Raw genomic sequence first — 23,062 nt, forward strand, 5'->3', positions numbered from 1 at the left:
GCTGGATTGGAAGGGCAGAGCCATAATGGCAGCCCTAAAATCCACAAATAGAAACTTCAAACGTCCAGATTCAAACTACCAGCTGTAATGGTGGATAACTTTTAAAAAGTATTAATTATAAATTGATGAGTATTAATATGTGGTTATATAATTCTAAATAATATTAGTAAGCACAGTTCATATTTATATTTTAAGATGTCATTACTTTTGGCTACTGAATGTTAACATTTTGGATAAAATTTGGCCTTCTTGGACAAAATCTATTCAGCATAGGGAGCTGGTTGAAAAACTTACTGGCTTTGCCAAATGCTTTCATATGTTTTTGCTTTCATGGAAAATGAGTTTTGATTTCTTTTCTGCCTACATGCATGGCAAAGCAAAATGAAAAACAAAAGCTAGTCACTTTCAACCAGTTCTAGTCGAGCTTGGTATTCACACATGGCTTTGATGTGTTCTAGAGCACTAAAATAGCTTCTTTTCTAGAGAAGTGAAAAATAGTTTCATCACTAAGCATCATCAAACAGTAACGACAAAGAAAAGGATATAATCCAGCTAATTTTATTTGTATTTCTGCATTACATACTAGAGTGGTTCCACATGTGTTTTGTTTATTACTTCTGAGAACTTTGGCAAGCATTCATCACAGATAGAAACACACTTCCTAGAAGACAGAGCCTTCCCTCATTGATCTCTATAGCTTAATAGTTCAAATGTCAGGGAAATGTTTGGCACATAGTCAAACCCCAATATCTTCCCTATATAGTACCCTGATGTATCACCTTTTTGAACTGGCTTATCTGCAGCATATTAAACTTAACCAGAGCAGGGCGAGTGGAGAAGCTACTGATTGTGTTATACTGACTTACATTAACAGCAATCTTTTGCAACTATGGTCCGTTTTCATACTTGTTCTGATTCTTTGATCTGCTACCTAACTTCATTACTATTTGTACAGGAATTGTGGCAAGCACCTGTTAACTTCCTTCTAAACAAAGTTATTTGGGTGGTCAACCCGTTTGAAAATTAGCATAATTTCAGTATCAAAAATATTGTGCATCCATAGAATAAAATAATCTCTGGTTTTTAAAAGTCACTTAAATTAAAAACATGAGTTCCTACAGTTGGAAAAAATATGTATGGTTAAAATGTTTGAAGCCCATCAATCTCTCTAACCACATAAACTAATGACTTCCTTCTGTTTTCTTTGAATGAAATCACCATGAGTGGTTAGATGTTGATTTAACATAAAACAAATGGAAATGGGTGTTTCCTTTGTCCTAAGTAGAATTTATTTAAAAAAACAATTAGCAAGTATTATGAATAAGTCAATGATTTTGCCATTGAATAATACTATAGATTGAGTTGTTCAGTTGATTGCATTATAGGGAATGGACAACATACTCCAATGCCCCTCAGCCTGAACCTGGTCACATCTGCAGACATTATCAAACTTTTCATTTTTTCCTACCATAACACCTATATTGTTTATAAATTATGTCTTGAATTGTCAGGAAGTGTCAGGTCAGTTGTGTTTTCTGGATGTGGATATACCCTGGTGTGTGTCAGTTACATGTTCATTAATGGCAGGCTTATGGCTCACAGCTTCATCTTGAATATACCAATGCAATTGAACACTCTGGATATACAAAGAAGGTTGAAACATTGTGGTTTCTAAACAGCAGAAAGTAAAAATTATTTTTTTAAAAGATTTATTTTGTTTTTGTTAGAAAGATATGCAGAGAGAAAGAGAGACAGAAAGGAAGAGCTTACATCAGATGATTCACTCCCAAGTGGCCACAATGGCCAGAGCTGTGCTGATCTGAAGCCGGGATCCAGGGGCCTCTTCTGGGTTTCCCCTGAGGGTGCAGGGTCCCAAGGCTTTGGGCCTTCCTTGACTGCTTTCCCAGGCCACAAGCAGGGAGCTGGATGGGAAGCAGGGCCGACAGGATTAGAACTGGTGCCCATAATGGATCCTGGCACATGCAAGGTGAGGACTTTAACTGCTAGGCTACCGTGCTGATCCCAGAAAATTAAAATTCTTAAATATGAAAATATTTTCCCAAGATGGAATTCTTTTACACATTGTAAGGAAAATATGGCAAGGTTATTTAGGGAAAAAAATGTTGAATCTTTTGAATTCTTATGAATATACATCCTATTGAACAAAGAGATGAACCTTGTATGATGTATTTTCTCTGTTTATGAGTTTTCCCTGTCTCTGGATGAGCTCTTCCCTCTCCAAGCATCCTTCTTTGTGCTCTATGCAGTCCCTGTAGGAACACGGTGCAGAGTGAGTCATTTAAGGTCCTCAGCCTCAAACAGCATCAGACCTACGAAATGTAGCCCATGCATTCTTCCAGAGATTCTTTCTGGGACAGTTAAATAAATAAGTAAATGAGCCAACATATGGCCAGCTTAATTCAAGCAAAAAAAAGTCTATTGATTGCTTACTAAGCTCACTAAATAAAAAACTTCAGCCTAAGTTTTGCTTCCCCAAAGGAAATAGGATTAGAATGATCTCTACATTCACTGAGGTTTCTTGTGAGTCATGCCCGGATGAGTGAAAACCTTGAAAACTGCACAAAAGAAAGGGCTAACAGTTTTTGGTAAATGCAGATTGTTAGTTTGACATATTGTGTTCTACAATTCTGAGTAATTTCACATTCCAAAGACTGTGATATAAATGGCCTTGGAGCTCTGAGAATGACACAATTATGCCTTCTACTATTAAATAGCTGGTATTAATTTCCTAGATAGATTTGTTGTGTATATAAAATGTGACAGACATAACTTTGGCACGTTGTAAGATTTCACACCAGCTCTGCATACCTGTATCTTCTCCCCTGCTGCACACACACACCTTATATCCTGTGTGGGTAACATTTACTTAAACACTATATATATATTTTTTTAATCTGAAAAATTCCAAAAGGAAGTGCATTTGCAGTTTAAAACACAAAATGTTTAAATTGTTTCTTTCGTCCTTTGAAACTGTGAGAATATACAAACATCACTACATGAAGCAGAAGACACCGGATTATCAAGGATCCTTGATTTAATCTGAGAATGATAAAGAAAACACATGTTCTAGTTATTTGGACATATGTACACGTAATTTATGATGTTCTACAAGTCAAGAACAAACTTGACCAACAGTTGGACTCACTTTAGTAGTACTCGTATTTGGCTCTGTGACAAAATACTGATAGGTGTTTAGAATCTTCTTGTGTTTTGAATAATCTGTTGACATTTTAATCACATTGTTGGGAATCATTTTTGAAGTATGATGACTGTAGGATACCCGCAGGAACACAAAAGCACAGATTGCTTCTGAAGGCGAAGAAGCTCACATTTCATCCCCTTTTTCTGGAGGTTTTAAATCTCGAAGAATCAGCTCTTCTTGGAAGCCAAGTTGCAAAGGGCTGCGCTTATTAGTAGAATCCATGATTCAGGATGGAAAAAAAAAATCTGCAAACTGAAGTTACTTTCGTCTCAAAACTTTTGTAATTAAAACAAGAATTCGGATGCAGAAGACACATGCCATTGGTTTGGTGTGTGTGTGTGTGTGTGTGTATTTGGGCGTGGGGTCCCTCGTTGCCTCTGCTTGGCTGGGTGCTGACACTGCCAAACAGAGAGGGCAAGGAAATGTGCTCCGAGGACAAGAACAAGAACAGTTTCAATGTAAGGAAATGAGGCAAACAGAACTCGGAGCAGCCCGAGCGTACTTGCGAATGTGAGTGCCGAGCTAAGAGTCTCCTTTCCTTCCGTTGCTTATCCTGGGGAGTTTAATCAAAAACAAACAAAACGCTCTTGTGAAATATAGTCAATAAAGTCAAAGTTTAGCTAGCTCATGGTAACTACAAAGAAGAAGTCATCTCAATTAAAAAAAATGTAACTTTCATTAACGAGCGCGCCGGAAATCTCAGGTATCAAAGACGTATTAACCCTGGAGCGTCCCCTGCGCGCCGCAGCCGGACGGAGGCAGCCGCGGCGAACAGACGGGCTTTTTCCAACGAGCAGTCACACAAAAGGAGGGCTGCGGAAACTAAAAGTTTTTGGGCCTCCGGGTTGCTACGTGGAGAAGAGAGAAAACCTGGAGACGGGGTGGGTAGAAGGCGCATCCTGAGCGTCTCGGCGAAGTCCAGGCAAGCGCAAAGCTCCTGGGCCTGGAGGGGCTCGGGGAAAGGGGCGCCTACGCCGCCGCCAGCCACCCCCTCCTGCTCCCCGCCGCCGAGGCCCGAGCTCTCCCAAATACCTTCACCCCGTTCCAGAAATAAAATAAATGTTTTTAAAGTGCGTGTTTGTGCGCAGGATGCTGAGCGCGCGCCAACGGAGCGCGCCAAGGATCGAGCGCGCAGTAAGTGGAGTTCGGGGTGGGGAGGGTAGGGGTGGAAGGAGTGTGTAAATGTTGGGGTGTGGGGAGGCGGGGGGGACTGGATGCAAAGCTCCGGGACAGGGGGTACGCTTGGCGGAGGGTGGGGGCCGGTGCGAGAGTCCCTGGGGAGGGGAGGGGCGCGAACCGGCACAGGCCGCCTCCGGAGCGCGTTCCGCGGCCGTGCGCGCGCTCCCCCGCCGCCGCCGCCCGGACAGCCCTGCGGCCGCCCCGCCGGCCGAGCCGGGGCCGGCCTGTCCTCCGGCGGCCACTCGGCCACCGCCGCCACGACCGCCGTCGCCACCGATCTGCTGGAGCCCGTGAGTGGCCCTTCGCCTCCCCCTTCCCCCCCGCTCGGGCGCTCTGCCGCCGCAGCTGCTCAAATGGAGTGGAAAATGGCCATTGGGTGGCAATGAGTTATAGATTATCTGCTCCACGTTTTGTACTTAGCCTGCCTATAATCTCCTTTAGAGTTTGCCTGAGCCCCTTGCTGAAAAAAAACCAGGAGGGAGAGATTTGTCCTTTGCTGCGGTACACACTAATATGTTTATATGATTAGCCGGACCCGGGGGTGGGGGGGCGGTGGAGGTGGGGACTCGGTGCGGAGGCGGCGGCGGCTGGAGGTGACTCCAGTTCAGACCTCGCTGAGTCCGTGTCAGGACTTCGCACTCCCCAGTCTCGCTCCCTCTAGCTCGCGCTCCCTTTCTCCCCCTCTCACTCTCCAGCCGCTCACACACACACGCCGAGGTGCCGGAGCGAAGGCGGGAGCTTACCGGAGAATTCTTTGGGATTGTTGCGGGGCATCTCTCTCTCGGTGGCTGTGCGTGGCGTGGCTCTGCCCGGCTCCCCCCGCTGCGTCCCCGAGCCCGAGTCCTCGCCTTCAGCCGTTCTTGGAGCAGTGGGCCGCGGCTCACGGGGCCGGCAGTCCCGAAATGTGAGGAGGCGCCGCCGCCGCCTTCTCCCGCCCCAGGCCGCAGGGTCGGCGCGAGGGCCCGCAGCCTGGCCGGCGCGGACCGTGGGCTCGGGGCTCCGCAGACAAACTGAGTTGGCCTCGCGCCGTCGGCGTCTGCCGCCCGCCCCTCGCGCTGCCGCCGCTGTCAGGGGGGGACTTCCAAGTCTTCGCGCCTCTGTCGGGCTGTTGCTTGCACCGCTCCCGGCGCGCTGAGTCCCGAGCTCTAACCCCCTAAGGGAGCGTGCAGGCTGGGGGCGTGTGCGTGAGTGTGCAAGACCTCTCTGGCCAAGCGGCGTGCGGGAACTGCGGGAAAATGTTGACATAGCCCCAGGTGCCGCCCGGCGCTGGCTGCTTGGCTGGAGGCGGCGGCGGCGGCCGAGCAGGAGGACGCGCCGAGCAGCGGCTCGGTGTCCAGCCAGAGCGCCGCGCCGCTGCCTCCCTCGCGGACCCGGCGGGACTGGCCTCGGCCCTCCCCGGCCCAGGTGGCCGCTGCCCTCGGCGCCTCTCTACCCGCGGGGTCCCCAACGCCTGACGGCCCTACCCCGGGGCGCGCTCGCAGACCGAGGTAAGAGCCGCGGCAGCGAACAATGTGCCTCTATGGCTGGCTTCGGAGACCTGTTTGCTTTGCGCCTCCCGCCCGGGGGTGGGTGCTGGAGGTGGAGGGCGCCGGGGGTTAGTCGGGGCTCTGAGCGCGTCTGTTTCTGTTCTCCCAGGCCGGGGCGTGGGGCGGGGGTGGGGGGAAGACCCGGTGCCTCTGGCTGCTGGCCCTGTGCCCTGTCCCCAACCTCGGCTGCTCAGAGGTCGAAATGCACAACTCCCGACCCGGTGCGGCCCGTTGCCCCGTTTCCTCTTCGAGCTGATGCGGCGCTCCGAGGTAGCAGCCTGGTTGCCGGGGACGCCGGGGTGGGGGCCCCGGGAGTCCTGCGTGCTTGGATTTCTGAAAGGCTTAGAGTAGAAAGGGGCCGAATCTCCTGCCCCTTTACGGACAGGTTGGGGCATGGGGTTGTGAAGCGCTCGTCCTTGGTGAAGCTGCACTTCCTTGGTGGTTCGGGGGGCCCGGCGGGGAGGCTGAGCCCTGCCTCCAGCAGACCCTCGCGCTCCGCCTGCCCGGCGACCTGTCCGGGCTGGGAGGGGAACCGGGAGGCCGAACGCTGGGAAACGAGTTCAAAGGGGGGCGGAGTGCAGGAGTTGTTGCGGGCCGTCTCTTTTCGGTGTTTACGGCGGTGTGGAGAGATGAGCAGGACTGCGTGGCGCAGCTAGATGTGGCTGGACCAGCGCGGGGCCTGGCAGCGATTAGGGGATGGCGGGTGGCCGCTGAGGGGGCAGCCCCGCGGGACAGGAGGGTGGCTAGGCTGGACTTGACGGGGCCCAGAAGAGGGCTGGGAGCCTCCCAGAGAGGGCAGCAGCGGACCGCGGTGGGCCTGCAGGGGAAAGTTGCCGGGATGTGGGGCTCCTGGAGGGGTTGTGGAGCCTGCTAGATTGGTGCGGGCTGGGGGTTGGGAGGAACGGGTAGGTGCGGAGTGGGGAGCAGGGCGAGAAGGCGTGGGAGGGGCACGAGGAAACGGGGACTCCGGGATCACCGGCGTGGGCGTCTACATTGGCTGGGTCGACCCTCGGGCAGAGGGCGAGCGCGCCCAGCAGCAGGAGGCGGGCTTGCGAGATGCTTTCTTTTGGGACCAGTAAAGTTTGTTCCTTTCTCCCAACTCCCGGGTTTGGATGAGGGGACACCGCAGCCAGTTTCAGTTCGTGCCAAGGTGTCCCCGAGTGGAGACTCTGAGGAATGTGTGTCTGTCCTGTACTGTTTTTATCTTTTGATTCCTCTGCGCTCCGGAGCGCCCGTGGAGGCGCAAGTCCGGTGGAGGCCTTCTTGCCCTCTGCGGTGTTCCGGGGACTGCCCCCACCCCGGCTCTCTCCCCCCTTCCTCGGCCCCCTCTCATTCCTTTCTTCCTGATGCGAACTGTGGAGTCTCAGCGGCAGACCGAGGAAATGTTTTCCTCCTGTTTCATGAAAGGTGTCAGGCTGCTTAGCAGCTTCTCCCTGCAGCCTGGGAGCGTCTGAGCCGCAGCCACCAGCCATATGGTTCCCGTTACAAAGGCCAGGTTCTGAGGCACCCTCCTTCTCACCCCGCCCCCAGTTCTTTGATTTTTCTGCTGCATTCTTCACACGGCGCGTGTACTTCGCTTCCCCTTTCCAGAGCGTAGATTAACCGAGGGACATAGCTGGTTCATTCATTGCCCTGCCAGTGTTTACGTCTGGGACGGGCCCCACCGACTTTGCTCTTTGCTCCCTTCGAGTTGCACAATGAAGAAAGTCACATGGTTGGGTAAATAATTACCTGTTAGGGTACCTCGGGTTTGATCTGGGGCAGACTTCAAAAGATACGTACTGAAGAGGCACGGTGTGCCCATAGCTTTTTTTTTTTTTTTTTTTTTAGGGTGGGTATCTGACAGCGCTCCCAGATGCGGTGGCAGTGTTCTGACCTAGTAAAGGTTAACTTCGTAACTTTAAATTTAGCATGCTGGCACTGCTGGAGAAACCCTTTTGCAAGAAAAGCTACTTCTGTTCAGGTGTATTAAGAAACTTTTTTGTTTTCCCTCCCCTCAACCCTTCCATAAATTTATGCATGATAGAAAGAATACTACAGAACAAATGTTCTGTTGTTTAGTTTCTTCAGACATTCCTGATTCTCTCCTTTTGTTGCTTGCCTCTAAAAGAGGTGCCATTTCACATCATTCTGCACAAATTGTTTGAATTAATGCAAGTGTGAATTCTTACCGTTTGAAGGGGATATTAGCATATCAAAGGTTTCTTAGCTTCAGCTCAATTGAGAAAACTTCAGCCTGTCTTCCATTTGCTTCCAAGCAGAGGCCCAAAGGGCAATGAGAATTGTAAAGGGTAAAAATAGGGAGGTGGATTTAGGCTGTGTTTCTGAACTTTTACTGTTTTGTAATTATGTGAGCCAAAAACATCGTCTATTGCTGTGGAGCACTTGCAAATGGCAAGACAATTATTTTCTATTGGTAAATGGTTTGTTCCTAGAAAAAGGGCGACCTTTTATTTTAGGATAGCCACCCTTGCCTGTCTTCTGGGTCCCTGCAGTGGAAGACAGAGTGAGAAGGCTTTTCCTCCTAACTTAGTGCTTTTCTACGGAATGCACTTTGTTAGTAAATTAGAAAGGTTTTTAATTAGTCTATAAAACAAGACAAATTTTGTGATAAAGGGACAGTTGCTGGTCCGTGTAACAAACGAATTTTTTCATATACATAGAGGAGAAAAGTGAAGGATGTTGAGAAATTAAGAATTCGACATGGAGTTGACTAGCACAATGTGTTGTCAGGTGTAAACTTGGAAAGGGGATCTAGTGCTTAAGACCCCCAGATTTTATGAATTGTGTCTGAGTAGAGATGACTCTGTTGAAAGACTGGTTGGTTTCCGATTTTTGGTGTTCTATGAAGCACAGTGAGCTCTGGGATTTGGCTCGCAGTGGATTTCGATTCCACAGTGTTTGTAGTGTGCTTGCTCTTGTTCTTCATGTGCAGAGTATCCTGCTCTCTGATTTTCTCCTGACAGCCCACTGTCTGAATGCAAGCTGGACGGATGAGAGGTTGGGTCGTTTGGGTCAGTTTATGAGAGCGGATTGATCAGGGGAGAACTTTGATCTTCAACTTCTAGAGAAAAATTAATTTGAAGATTTTACAAAACCTAATTTTAAGATCAAGATGCGTTTCAAGGAAGGTTTTGGGTAGATATCAACCTTTTTTCCTTACTAGTTTTACCTTTGGCGCTTGGTTATTTCTGAAGTTTCATTGATATCGGTCACTGGAGGAGGATTATTTACTAACATTTAGACTCTTTGCTTTTATCTTCTTAATGATAATTCTACAGTGGTTTCAGAGGCGATAAGCCATTATTAATTGTCTAACATTCTAAGGCCTTAGTTTAATAGGGTGCTGATTTTTTTTTTCAGATTGAAATGAGAATTTTTAGTGCCATTGGAATAGTATATCATTACCCTGAACTCATTTTGTGATAGTGCATTTAATATATTTATCGGATTGATTCTTCGCTTGTCTAGAAGTACTTCAGCGGTTAAAAAAAAAGCCCACATTGATGTAATTGCTGTTATTGCACTTAAGTTGCTGTTAACTAGTCTGCTTTGAATGCAGAGTGTTATAAGGAAAACACATTATCCTTAGAGCTATTAGTGATAATCTAAAAATTGTCTTGAAAACACCACTCTTCATTTTGTATGATGGTGATCCTGAATTCAGCGAATCTCTAAAGGTGTAAAATGCAGGAAGAAGATTTTTCAACGTTGGGATAACAAAATTGGACTACTTAGAGAAAAATTAATGTGTTGTAGAAGCACTTCAGCTGCCATTTTCACTCACTGGGTTGCTATGTGTTGGCAACAGAAAACGAATTTAGAAATGCAGATTGCTCTGGGAGCAGGTAGTTGGGGAAGTCAGAGCATTGAATCGCGTGGGCTAGAATAGATCGCTTACTCCAAGTTTCGACTTGAGAATTTCTAATACATAAGGCTTTTGAGTCTCTGCTTTATTAGTGACTAACATCAAAGCAGGCAAGAAAACTTCCAAATGTTATAAAAACAAATATACAGATCTTACATGCAATACCACAAGTATTAATTGAAGACAAGCAGTTGGAGTTTTTATTGCTGCAATTTTCACAATCAGCAGAAACGTTAACACCAGGCTTCTGGGTGTTTCCTTGCTTTACATGAGCAAGAAAAGACCTTTACGATCAAAGGTTTCATTAAGGCTAGATCTTTATTTGATCTTTATCGAAGTTTTGCATTTTTAAAAAATATTTAAAATAGTATTTCAGTGTCTAAAGTTAAATAGGAATGTGGGGGTTGAAACTGAGAGGTAGTAACTGGAAATCCATGAACCTTAGTCATAAAAATCATTGCTTTATTTTCTATAAACATATTTATTTGACCTAACATGTTCAAATAATAGTCGACTGACAGGTGTAATGTGGAGTGAGAGAATTACACTCTCTTCTAAGGTGTGAGCATCTGTTACCTACCTAAGGGAAAAAATTTGCAAAAATTCACACTGCTTGCCCAATTGTGAATACTTAAGAGTACAGATTTGGAGTACTTGAATTCTGAGTGAAATACAACTTTGGAAATTGAAGGATTTAGTGTCGTATTATTTTTATGTATTTATTTTTTATTAAGAGAAAGTTCCTTGAAAGACTATAGCACTTTCCCTGCTAATGTTTCCCCTTTACTGGTTTTGAGTCTTGGCATCTGCTTTTTAGCAAAAAAGGTTTATGTTAAACAAAAGTTCAGTCATTTTTAAGGCAATATTTTTGAGGTGAAAAGCATTCATTGTAAAGATTTGTCAGGTTACTTGCAAAAATGCCTTGGTGAAAAAAAAACACATTAATGGTTTTGACAATTGGTGACTTCTGCCAATCCTGAAAAGAACTTGAAATCCTGATATTTGGAGTGTTCTGCTATCATCCTATCATTTAAATCTTAGTTCTTGTTATCTAAATAGATAACTGTGTTGTAGCGATTTCTAAGAAAGATGAAAACATTTCTGTTTCAAAGAGAGATTACAATTAGGTTGGTTAACTTCTCTTTTACATAACACTGATTACTGTAGCTCCACCCAAATATTCATCTCTTCCAATCTTGATTGAAGGCTGAAAGGTTGAAAAATACTTAAGCACTCATATTACTGTAATTAAATGATGTTATCAGAAAAATTGAGACTATTCTGTTAAAATCTTTTTGCTGGTTAAGTTACTCTCAAAGGTTGGACAGGTAATGATGATTTTTTTAAAAAATGCGTTAAGTAAAAGCTTGAGGAAATGGTTTGTCTGAGGGCCAGGGATGAATGACTGGTTATTGGAACTAAGGCATTGAAGTCCTAAAATCATGGCATCTTTCTTGATCTAATGTGATGGCTGTCAGAGGAGTAACTAGAGTATTTGACCCTAACTTTAATCAAGACTTTAATCTGGTGTTTTGAGTTTAGTATATAGGTTTTGTTAAGCATTGTGGTAAACTAAAGAAATCCCTGGTTATTTTGGTGTAAATTCCAAGGAACTTGAGTAATTTCATTGAAAAATGTGCTTGAAAGATGTTGATTTTGATACGAAAGCTTTTTTTAAAAATTCATGCCGTTTTTGTATACAGCGTGAATTTTTCCACTAACGTTTTGAAGACTCCCTGCATAGTTTTTGTATCTTTTTTTTAGGTGATTCATGATGTCATCAGAAAAGGAAGGTCCTATTCAACCTGAGCTACTCCAAATCATCCTGTAAATGGACCTTTATCTGCTGCAGTGAATGCAGGTAGTGGTTTATAGAGACTTTTAAACATATTCTCATCTAACCATTTTGAAAAAGAGCTTTCTTTCAAAGAATCTCGTGTATTTGGCAAATATATATTATCTGAAAAGGAAAATGTGGATCGAATGAAGGAGCCAAGCGCTCAACACCTGCAAGTTAAGTGCAGCTTACAGCAAAATGCTATAGATTGCTTCAGAAGTACAGGGCAAGTTCATGTACAATTTGCTTAATTACAACAAAAGATCAGTTTTCATGAAGTAATATAGTGTATCTTCATAGAGAATTTTATGCATTGTGTGGTGGTAAGTAAAATCCCATCACAGTTGTATGAATTTGTTCAATTTCCACGACGGCTAAGAGGAAAAAAAAAATCAATTTAGTCTGAAAAGCAACAGAAATTAGATTACTTTGGTTAGTAGGAACTGGCCAGCAGTATCTGAATTGCTTAATAATATCAGAAGTTAACATGTTTCTCACTGTGAGGGTCTTGGTGCCTGTCTGAATGTGCATACTTTTGTTTACTTGTGACTTGTAAGATGAACTTTTTTCTTTTTGCTTTCCAATTTTGTTTTCACGGAAGCCATGACATGAAATGGAAATTGTTTTTACCTGTACGTTCTCTTTTATTCTAGATACTTATTTTTAGTAATTGTTTTGCTACATTTCTAGAATTTGCGTTCAGTTGGCATTTCAGATCATTGAACTCTCAGATATGATTTTATGAATCAAAAAAGAATCTTTAGCAGACAGGATTAAGTACCTTATTATTAGCAACAGAAGCACAGTTTTTTAAAATGATTATTCTAGGATTGTATTGAATTTTAAGTGTTACATCGTTAAGAGAGTAAAGTGACAGGTAACTGGGTGCTTGTTACATTGCCACCCTGGTCCATCCTGGCACCCACTTTCAGCAGAGTGCAGGAATAGGCAGTGGGGCTGCTCAGCCACACGGCTTTTTTTGGATCATGGAGTCAACTTCCTGGAATTTCTCAGGAAACCAGTAGAAAAGGGAGGACAAATGTCACTTTAAATAGAGATGTTTAAATCAGATTTCTGCCTAAGGGTAAAATTTAGGTCTGTTTTAGCCCGGATGTAATGTCTCCCTCTACAGAGCACAGCATTAATCACCACAGGACAAGAAAACTGCAGTGGGTAACACGGGCCCCTGTTGGCCTTGTCATTGATTCTTTGCAATCTGTGAGGAGTACATTGCAGACATAAAAATTCACACGCAGGGATTACACCTTAATCTCTGAATTTCGTAGTGGAAATTAGTTCCCTTAAAAGAAGCCTGTTTAAAGCTGAAAAATATTTGGAGGGCTTTTTTTTTTTTTCTTCATAGATTCACTACCTGAGTAAAAATCGAAATATTACTGACTTCTGCAGGCTAAACAGAAGTTAACTTCCTGAAATATATGAACGAACAAGTCGTAATTCTGATTTAAATGCATCAAGCAAGACCATTTTTTAAAAATAAAGCTTGATAGCCAACAAAAGAAACAGATGAAAATACCTACAATGTCAGGATACATTTTAATGGCAGAACGAGGGACGTATGACTGTTTTTGAAGTACCATACTATTGTAATAAAATATGTGAAATCAGTGTGGGGAGGGCATCTGGGGATGTGGGAAGGGAAATGCCAGAGCCTTTGGAACTGTATCATAAAATTAATTAAAAAAAACTGGTGAAAATGGAATATTCTTGGCTATGAGAGATGGGAGAAGTTGAAAGGATGGTTAAAGGTAGCCTTATTATCATTTGAAACAAATTTGTTGGAATAGAAACCAAACTATCTTTTTCTGGTATAAAAGACAGACATCATCCTCAGACATTGTAGCCCAGCATATGCTATGAGGTTCCTAATAAAAAAGGGCTTAGTTTGGCTTTTTTACTTGATAATACACCTTAACACCTTTCCTGAGCAAAAATGTGCAGCCATGTACATAAAGAAGCACAACTGTGTTCTGTTTCTTTATATATCAGTATTCGTTGATGGGTATATCTGTTAATAATTAGAACAAGTTTACATTTTAAAAATACAAGTAATTGAGGAATCCCTTAAAACTGAAGTTGAAAGTGATGAAAGTACTTAATTTCTATGTTTGTTCCCAAAGATATTCCTGCCTCTGGTTCTTGAACTGTCTGTATTATCCGTTCTTTTCATCCTTTTAAAAGGTACTTTTTTTTATCAGCCCACACCTCAAACTGATTATTGTTCTGAATTTAGATGACAGAATAATCTAACCCCAATTACTGTCAAAAATGGCAGTTGGCTACCCAGAGGCGGGCTCGGTGACCTTGCTCATGACTAATGTTTTGTTTTGTGGAGATAGTAATAGTGTCTATTTATGGAGATGGCAAAAGAAAATTCTGTTTTGTTTTTAAATTTTCTAATTTTAATGATTTGTCCTTAAATTTATTAAGTGCTGTGCTAGCATCTTTTCATAATGGGCAAAGCATTGTAGAATTTTAGATGAACTCTTTATTTGATGCTGTATTTCTGTTTTTTTTAATAGACTGTTTACTTAATAAGTTTTCAACAGGAGTTTACATTAAAAAGCATCATGCTAGAAATACTTTTTTCTGTGTCTTTACTTGAAGCAAAAGATTTCTCTCTGGAATTTTTTTTTCTTCTGCTACCTTCCACACAAACATTTTATTCCTGTGCATTAAAAGCCTCCCGTTTTTATTTAGTGTTTGCTGCTGTGGTTATTGATTGGCTATTATAGAACACATTTCGTAGGTAAGAATTTCTCTACTCATCTTGTGTTCTTCATTTCAGGGTGTTTGGTATATTTTAATCCTTAGTTTATTGTTTCCCTGTGGTTATAATCTGAGATAGTTTGGGGAGCAATGAGTTTGGGGGACGTGGTAGTGTGTTTAGTTTCTGGTAATTGCCTAAGCTCCCTTAGAGTTTCGTGAAGGCTTGATGTGTTAGAGATGTGCTGGCGATGGATGCACTGATGGTTTTGTAATGTCATGTTCTTCGTTTTAAAAACGATGGCTGTACCTACAAAATATTTCTTTTTGCTTCATATGCATCAACACAGAGAGATTACACCAAAATGATGATGCCTGAAGCATTTTAGTTTTAACTCAAGACATTTAACTATTTTTTGCCTTGTTGAAAGTTCCTGGCATGAGCACAGTAATAGACAGACATTGGGTGCTTTCTCTGGGTAGGTAACTAAGAGCAGTGTCCTGCCCTTGTGCCTTTTTGCTGCAAGCACCAAGGTCTGTTTCAATGGCCTGCTTGGAAGCCACTTTTCGTTGGTTTTAAACTACAACCTGGAGATCTAAAAATACCTGTGAGATAATTTGATATCTTTTTCTGGAAAAAAACTGTTAAGGATTCTGCTTATTGTTTTTTGCCTTTCTGTTCTTTGTCTTATTGGAAACAAGAAATGTAACACATCTCAGGATGATATATTTGTCTTTTATTTAGCATGTACAGATTTTGCAGTTTTCAATAAGGATCTCAGATTTTGAAAATCACTTTTTGTAAGCCTGTCAGTTTATTTATAGCTGAGTCAAGTTGGATTTGCCTCAAACTCCTAGATACTATTTACATAATAGTAAGTTGGTGTGTATTTGTTGGAAGAGAGAGAATTTAAAGGAGGGGGGCCCATTGACGTAACAACGCTGCTCCCAAGGCTGTTCTTTGCCTCCTCTCTCTTTTGGCAGAGGAGCACCATGTTTTATACTTAGGTAAAGAAATGTGGCAGAAGAGGACACAGTGTAAACAGTAATCTAAAACAGCTTCTTAACAAAATTGCAATTGGTTGTAAGAGCATTTGCAGCCCTGATTTGCTTTTCCTCTGTTTGATTGCATTACTTGGTCTTCAGGTTTAAGTTGTAGAATTATTCGAAGTGAGAAGAACATTTAGTTTTTTTTTTTTTTTTTCATTTAAATTGATCTGTCCTCACTGTTATCTCTCTTCAAGTTGCCACCTTTGATTGTTTACTCTAGGTTCAGGGAACCAGTCAGATAAACAGACTGGTCCGTGTTGTTTTGGGTGGTCTGGCATTTCTGGCTGGTGTTGTGTAAGCAAGGTAATGTGTTTTTGAAACACACTTTGGATGTGGGTTTTTGGTTGACTGTGTATCCTGATTGTTCAAACTACCTTTTGAACTAGAATGGAGCAAAATAATGAAAATGTTGACCAGAAATTTTCACGAGTAGCTATTTTAATCAGATAATTGGTAAGATGGGCACAGTAGCCGGTGGAGGTATTTCTGTGAAGGGATGGCTTGCTTTTGTGTACAGGCAGCGGCCTCCAGGTTTCAGATGTTTTTGCTAACCCTTGTTATTACCTGCAGAGGGAGCTTGTATATGAGATTAAATAATCAAGGTGCTGTAAACTGATCATTTCTTTTTTGTAAGTTAAATTTTATTAAGGTATATTTTACTTGTGTTTGAAGAAAAATGTTCTAAGGCATTTTGAGTGTAGCCAAATTACAGTGAAATTTAATAAAATAGTAATGTATTATTTTTTATGTATATAGATACATTTTTTTACTCTCAATAAAAATATGTTGAGACAATAAAGAAAAAGTCCATTTTGAAACTGTGAAATTTTTTAGAATCTGTTAAAACCCTGGAGAGTGACCACAGAACTGTCTTAGTGCTTACGGGAGCTCTCAGCTTTTAAGATAATTTTCCAGGTTTTATAAAATAATATTATTGAGTGACCACTAAACATGAAGTAATAAATTACATCAGTCTACATTTAAATAATAAATCAAATTAGATGATCCTCACATGCTATTTTCTAAAAGATGATGTGTTTGGGTTAGGATTATTTTGGTATTTGCAATTATGGAAAAATTAGTCCAGTGACACTTGAAAGAGGTTCACCACCACTAAGGACCAAATATTAAGTGATTCAGGAAACTGCTGACTAACTTGGAAATGAAACACAGGCCAATAGACGTTGCTTAATTGAAAACTGAATTCCCTCTATGGCATCCATCCAGTTGGATTTCTAAGAATCTGAAAGCTGAATATTCATGTATGAGTTTCCCAGATAGGATATAGGTGGTTTGATAATCCAGGTGATAAGCCTTTAAGAACATCGACTTATTTTTTAGTGAGCATAATTTTTCACATTACCTGTATACACGTTTGTGCCAGGAAGTTTAACGACAGGATATTATTAAATTCTATTAAAATCAATTCCAATCTTTTTATGTTTTGGCACAGTAATGCTGTTTCAGAATTTGATTGTGGGGAGATTGTAAAAAGCAAGCTTATCCATTTAGGCATCCTGGAAAATAGATGTAATAGTTTTGTTTCTTAGTACACCAAGAATGATATGATAATAAAATATTTATTTTGTAAACTTATTGTAAAAGGTTTTGCGAATGAAATTCATTCTTTTGGATTTACTAAGTTTTGCTAATATAGCAAGTCAGGTGTTTACTGTTACAAGGATAACTCTCTTAACAAAGGAAACTTGAAGGTTGAGGATACTGGCAGGAGCTTTTTTGTCACTCTGACAGCATGGTCCTGTATTGTCTTAATGAGTCTTTGTGATGTTTATGAAGAGCGTTTTTTGTGACAGGGCAAGACTATTAAAAATAGCAGTTTTATTTCCAAAGAATTATGAGGATATGCTCCCTTTGTTAACGGAATTATTGACAGATATTCTTTAGCATTAATTTTATGATAAAAAGATATATTAGGTGGTGCTAACTATGATAGGCATAGGGAATGAAATTGAATGCTGTAGAGCTTACTTCCAAATCCAGCTCCCTTTGCAGTCAGGGAAGGGTTACTGGAGAAGTCAGGCATTCCAGGAAAATTGTTGCGGGAGGCACAGGAACTGTCACAGGTGCATAACTTCTGTGAGGTTACTGCAAAGACACAGCTAGGGTAAGTGCTACTTTACTTGGCTTTTTTAAAATTGGAAGGTAGACCACTGAATGATTTTTAAAATAGTGAAATCTGTGTTTCTATTGAAAAGAAAATGTTGAAGTTAATGAAATTGCTTTTGCAAAAGTGTTGGTGTTTTTTTATACTAGAGATGTTTAGGACAAAAATTAATTTGTAACTGCTTTTCAGTTTGAAATAACACTGGCATTCTTTATAAATTATCAAGGAAATTGAAAATCAGATATAAACAAAGTATAAGTTTATAATACTGCTCATTTGCATATATTTGGCAATAAACATTTTTCTGCGTCTATAAGCAGATTAATTTTCAAAATTTATATTCTACAGTTACACTATATTGTAAAGAATAACTCTCCAAATTATGTGTTATGACTATTTGAAATAATTTTTTTAATACAAATTTGATAAATTGGCGGATTTCAAAAGAAATTGTCATTTTTCAGCCAAAATGCAAGTATTTTAAATGTTAGGTGTTTTAATTGTAAATTAATAAATCATGATAAATTCTGGATAATATTTAAAAATGCTTACATATATTGAAATCTGGAACGCAAAACCTTTCATGTTTTAATACCTATGCTAGGAGAAATTAAAACACTTCATTCTCAGAATTTAAAGGTTATTTTCAGCTCAGTTATAAAAACAGGTGAATAGTACAGATTTCTTTTTGTTTTTTGCATGTGTGAAAGGCTTACTTTTGAAAGATTTCCTCAAATTGAAAAGTAGCAAAGGTTTAAAACATTTTAAATACATATACTTAATCAGATTTTGCAAGATATTGCAAATCGAAGTTATGCTAAAAAGTAAAAATGTTAAAAATCTTGGAATACTCAATATCTGGTATTTTTGTGTAGAATAAATTAAATTTCACATATTTTTTCAAGAATTTAATATAGTATTGCTTTTACATAAAAATAAACTGCAGCCAAGGGAATACCTAAAATTTTACTTGTCTCAACCTCTAATATTGGTGCAATTTAGATAGTGTGAATATGATGGGCAAACTGTTCTTTTTTTTAATTCATGTTTTAAAAGATACCCATTCCATAAAAATTATTTAATCACTGATGTTTGGAAAATTAATTTGTATTTAATGCTTTTAAAATTAAGATTGCTGATTGAAATGCATTGTTGCTCTGAGTGAGCGTAAGGCAGAGCAGAGATGGCTGTCACTGCCCTGGCAGCCCCTAACTGGAAGGCAGGCTGCCTTTGGGCGTGGAGCTCCCCCAGCGCTGTGCTGGGTCACAGCTTCCCCACGTGTGCTTTGCTGTTCTCTAGGTACTTTCTGTCTCATTAAGGCCTTTGGTTAATGCAGAAGCATTACACTCGAGGATATTACACTCGAGGATGTTTTTGCTGTCTAGGATTCAAGCAACCACGGCAAGACATTAAACGAAAGGGTACTTTCTAAAAACCAATCTTTTATCATCGTAATCTTCAGGAATTCAAGGTTGATTAGTTTTCATAAAGTATTTTAGGGAACTGTGATGACAAAGTTGTAGAAATGGTTACAGGATAACAAACCTGATGGCTGTGTATAACTTACATGTGTTGCTTGCCATGATAATGCAATAATCACCCACTTTCTTATGCCTCTCATGTATTTTATTTAGTCCTAATTTTCCTGCTTTGTTTCTAATGGGTATGTAAATCCTCCCTACATTTAAGCCTGGAAATTTGTAATTGATTTCCTTAAATGAGAATAGATTTCTTCTAAAACAATTATTATTCCATTAGTATTATGTGATGCAAAATTCATGCACCTAACCTCAGTACTTTTGTATTCACATTTTTAGGATTGTACTTTTCAAAATTGTAAGAATTGATTTTTAATGGTTTAAAATATTTCTTCAAATCAGAGAATGAGAATTAGAGTTCTTAAAACAGTACTAAATTGAATAGCTTGCACAACCATTACTTAAGTATTTTAAGAATGTTGAGAATTCTGTCGATTATAAGCACTAATGACCTCATTCTCTTCATTGCTGGTTAATTCTGTGAAAATCAGGAAGCGCTTATCAAGAAATTGCAATTAAATCACCATAGTGTTAACTTTTAATTGAAAATAAACTAAAATATAGCTTTGGTTCATTTGCTTACTTTGTTAAAATTGATTTCTCCCTCTTCATAAAGAATAAATTGCAAACTCCTGGATACTTATAAAAATTTATATAAGCAGATATTTAAACAATTATTATTATCAGGCATTGTTTAATACTATGCTTAAGAGCAACCTTTGAGTATTTTGTATATATTTTAATGTGTGTTCTTCCAGAACACTTTTTTCAGATATAATTTTGTTTCATGTTCATGTCTGAATGGATGGTTGGCAGTTTTATTTTTAAACAATTGTTTCTTGTTTCATTTGATTTTCCAAGTAAATTTTAGTTTTGGGCCTCCTAAAAAATGGCAACTGTCAGAGAATAAGATTTGATATAATATTGAAAATGATGCTGTTCCTTATAAAGTTCTCTTGTGACTTACTATATATTTAAACTTCGACAGTTTAAAAGGCCGTATTTGCCAGGTCTTCGTGTTTGACATTATTCACCTGTTTAGAAGATTGTTTTAATGTTTAGTCTGTGACGATCATTCCTTAAATATTGGTGATCTTTGTGGACTTGCCTACTTTTCTCAGCCTATAAAATAAAACTATCTAACATCATCAACTATCTAAAAGAATTAGCTATCTAAAATCATTAGCTATCTAAAATCATTAACATTCTCTATAAACTGTTAGAAATGTCCAAATATGCAATTCTGAATTTCTAAATGTTCATTTATTTCTTTGAACATTAATTCCTTATTTATCCAATTGAGTTGTTCTTGTTGATTACTTGCTAAAGTATTGTTGTTTCCCGCCATTTTAACAGAAATAAAAAATGTGTCAAATGTGTTTGTTAATATTATAGAAGTTAATATTTTTGAAATTACACATCATGGTGTGGTACAGCAATATTTGTAAAAGGTAGGACTTTTGCCCACTTTGGTGTTTTGGGGAAAGATGTTTATTCATTTTTATTTGAAAGGCAAATTTACAGAAAGGAGAGACAGAGATACCTTCCATCCGCTGGTTCACTCCCCAAATGGATGCTATGGCTGGAACCCAGCCTGTACGAAGCCAGGATCCTGGAGCTTCTTTCCAGGTCTCCCACAGGGGTGAGGGGGCCAGGGAGTTGAACCATTCTTCTCTACTTTCCCAGGCCATAAGCAGGGAGCTGGATTGGAAGTAGAGCAGACAGAATGTGAACTGGTGCCTATATGAGATGCTAGTACTGCAAGTGGAGGATTAGCTTCGTATGCCTCTGTGCCGCTACATGCCTTTTTCTTTTTAAGTTTGGCAAGAATTATATAAGATTGAAAAATACTGTGAAAATCAAAAGCTCCCTGATTTTTAGTTGCGGGCTTCCTTCATGTATTAGAATTTTATTGAGTCCCAACACATTGATAAGAAACAGATTAATCTAGCAGATTGTCTCTAAGTATAATGATCAATAATTTATCTTAAAAAATTAGTACATTTACCTAATGGTGTCCTTGCTGTTCAGCTGCAAGGCAGATATTTCAATCTCTGATTTTAGTTTATACTGAATAGGGTGTTAATCTGACCAATATTTTCATTTATAGGGTACAATGAAGATGGTAATAGTTGATGTGGATGAATAAATCTTGATTTCAACAGCCTGGCTACTGCTCTGTCTTATGGAGTTAGTAGTATTCTCAAAGACACAGAAATCACCAAGACCAGAATGTTTCAATTTTTGCCATTATCCTTCCCCTCAGTGCCAGTTTTGATATAAATTTTCTTAAGATGGGCAGTTCTAGGGAATTCTTTTTACATAAAAGAATTATTTTATGAGCTTTATTAAAATAAAAGTTACTATAAAATAATCTTTTGAAAAATCTTATTTTATATTTTGGGCGTAACTTCTGGAAATTGGTTCTGCTTTTGTTCATAGTGGCTATTGCCAATGATGTTGTCTGTGCATAAATGATAGATAACAGCTTGTGTTTACTTTAATAATTCAGTATATTTATAGTGCCATGGATTTTATTTTCAAGATGTTATTTTAGGTTTCCTGCAGTGCTACAGAGGTTATTGTGGCACCACATGTGGTCATAAAAGTTTGACAGAATGTATGGTACAGAAATTGCCAAAGTAACCAGATCAAACATATGCATTTGTTTGCATTTGTCTTACAGTCTGTTTTTAAGAACTGACTGATTGTGTTTTATCCATTACAAGATAATCTTAAGTATAAGCATATTTCATCTCGTTTACCATTAACTCTTTGGCTTTAATTCAGTTCATTTTAGATCAGCACTCATTTATTAAGGCTGGAGAAATGTACTGTTATGTAAGGATTGTACTTACTAGGTTCATGAGAGAAATAGACATTTGAAGGCGTACTATAATGACATGCTAAAATGGAGTGTAGTGGAAAGGCTGTGGTAGCGGGAATGAATTCATAATGAATGGTGTGGAAAAAGCGTTAAATAGAGCTGAGGCAGAGCAGGACTGCGGGATGTCAGAGGACCAAAACTTCACAGGTGAAGAAGGCAGGAAGGCAAAGGCAGAAATAAGGTGTTTAAGGAGAGCGCATGTGTATGGAATGCGTTGCACAGGAAGTAGAAGGAGCTGAAGCAGGATGTCAGTTTGGGATATATGTATATATTTTTACAAGTTCCCGATCTAAGATCAGACACCATGTAGGCCGTAAAAAGCTGTTGATGTTTTCCTTTGAGAAGGTGTTCTGTGTTATTGATAGCTCCCAAGTGGAGTCACCGATGAGCTAGAGTGGGGAATCACTGGAGGATGTAGATATCTGTATGTGTGTATGGCAGTGCTACTGAAAGGCAACCGCAGTAGGTAGATTTTCAAAATTCTGTAATAGTGGACAGTAATTTGGCTTTTGAATGTGAGAGAGAGAAGGAGCTGTGGGAATGAAAACCTTTGAAATGAGGTTCTGACCAAGCCATCTTTCATGCCAGTAGCCTGGTGTTTAATGGAGTACTGGTGAAGAAAAATGTAATCTTGCTTCTTTCATGCATGTTTCTGTAGACATTTTTGAGTATAAGCCTACATATGTTTAATTGATACTCCTTTTTTTTTCAAATGTCTGTGTAGAACAGACATTTCCTAGATTTTGAGCTTACTTGTGTTTTGTCAAGTGTCTCCTAGCTATTTAATCAATACTGTATCAAAGTCGACTAGAGAGAAAGAATTCTTTATTTATTAAAGAATACCTTATCGTAATTAGACTTGTTACGATATTCTCTATTCTTCATGCCATTTAAGTAACATTCTTAGCGGCTGATTTGAAATTTTAGGTTTCCATGGATAGCAGCCTGCCTCCTTTTCAGAAAATTTAAGTAGCTGCTCTTTAAAGTTGTTTTTTTTTAACTTCTAATTCATTGCAATTTATCTTTTTTTTTTAAGATTTTTAATTTTTTTTTTTTTTTTGCAAAGTCAGATATACAGAGAGAAGCAGAGATGGAGAGGAAGATC

General features: G+C 40.0%; 1 protein-coding gene across 18 annotated transcripts in view; it reads left to right on the forward strand.

Moving 5' to 3' along the window:
• The window catches only part of ADGRL2 (adhesion G protein-coupled receptor L2), a 653,944-nt gene that overhangs the window by 466,042 nt on the left and 164,840 nt on the right, over positions 1 to 23,062 (forward strand). For 11 of the 18 annotated variants that reach the window (XM_058658488.1, XM_058658524.1, XM_058658514.1 and 8 more), the window contains exon 1: positions 5,478 to 5,889. The exons of 1 other annotated variant lie outside the window; for it this stretch is intronic. The gene's annotated coding sequence lies outside the window, so the exon portion shown is untranslated. Of the gene's footprint in view, positions 1 to 3,968; positions 4,105 to 4,228; positions 4,358 to 5,477; positions 5,890 to 11,560; positions 11,658 to 23,062 lie in introns of those variants that run through there. 6 more of the 18 variants (XM_058658506.1, XM_058658538.1, XM_058658519.1 and 3 more) reach the window with 4 other exon arrangements.

The sequence above is a fragment of the Ochotona princeps genome, chromosome 2, assembly GCF_030435755.1.
Source record: "Ochotona princeps isolate mOchPri1 chromosome 2, mOchPri1.hap1, whole genome shotgun sequence".
Taxonomy (NCBI): domain Eukaryota; kingdom Metazoa; phylum Chordata; class Mammalia; order Lagomorpha; family Ochotonidae; genus Ochotona; species Ochotona princeps.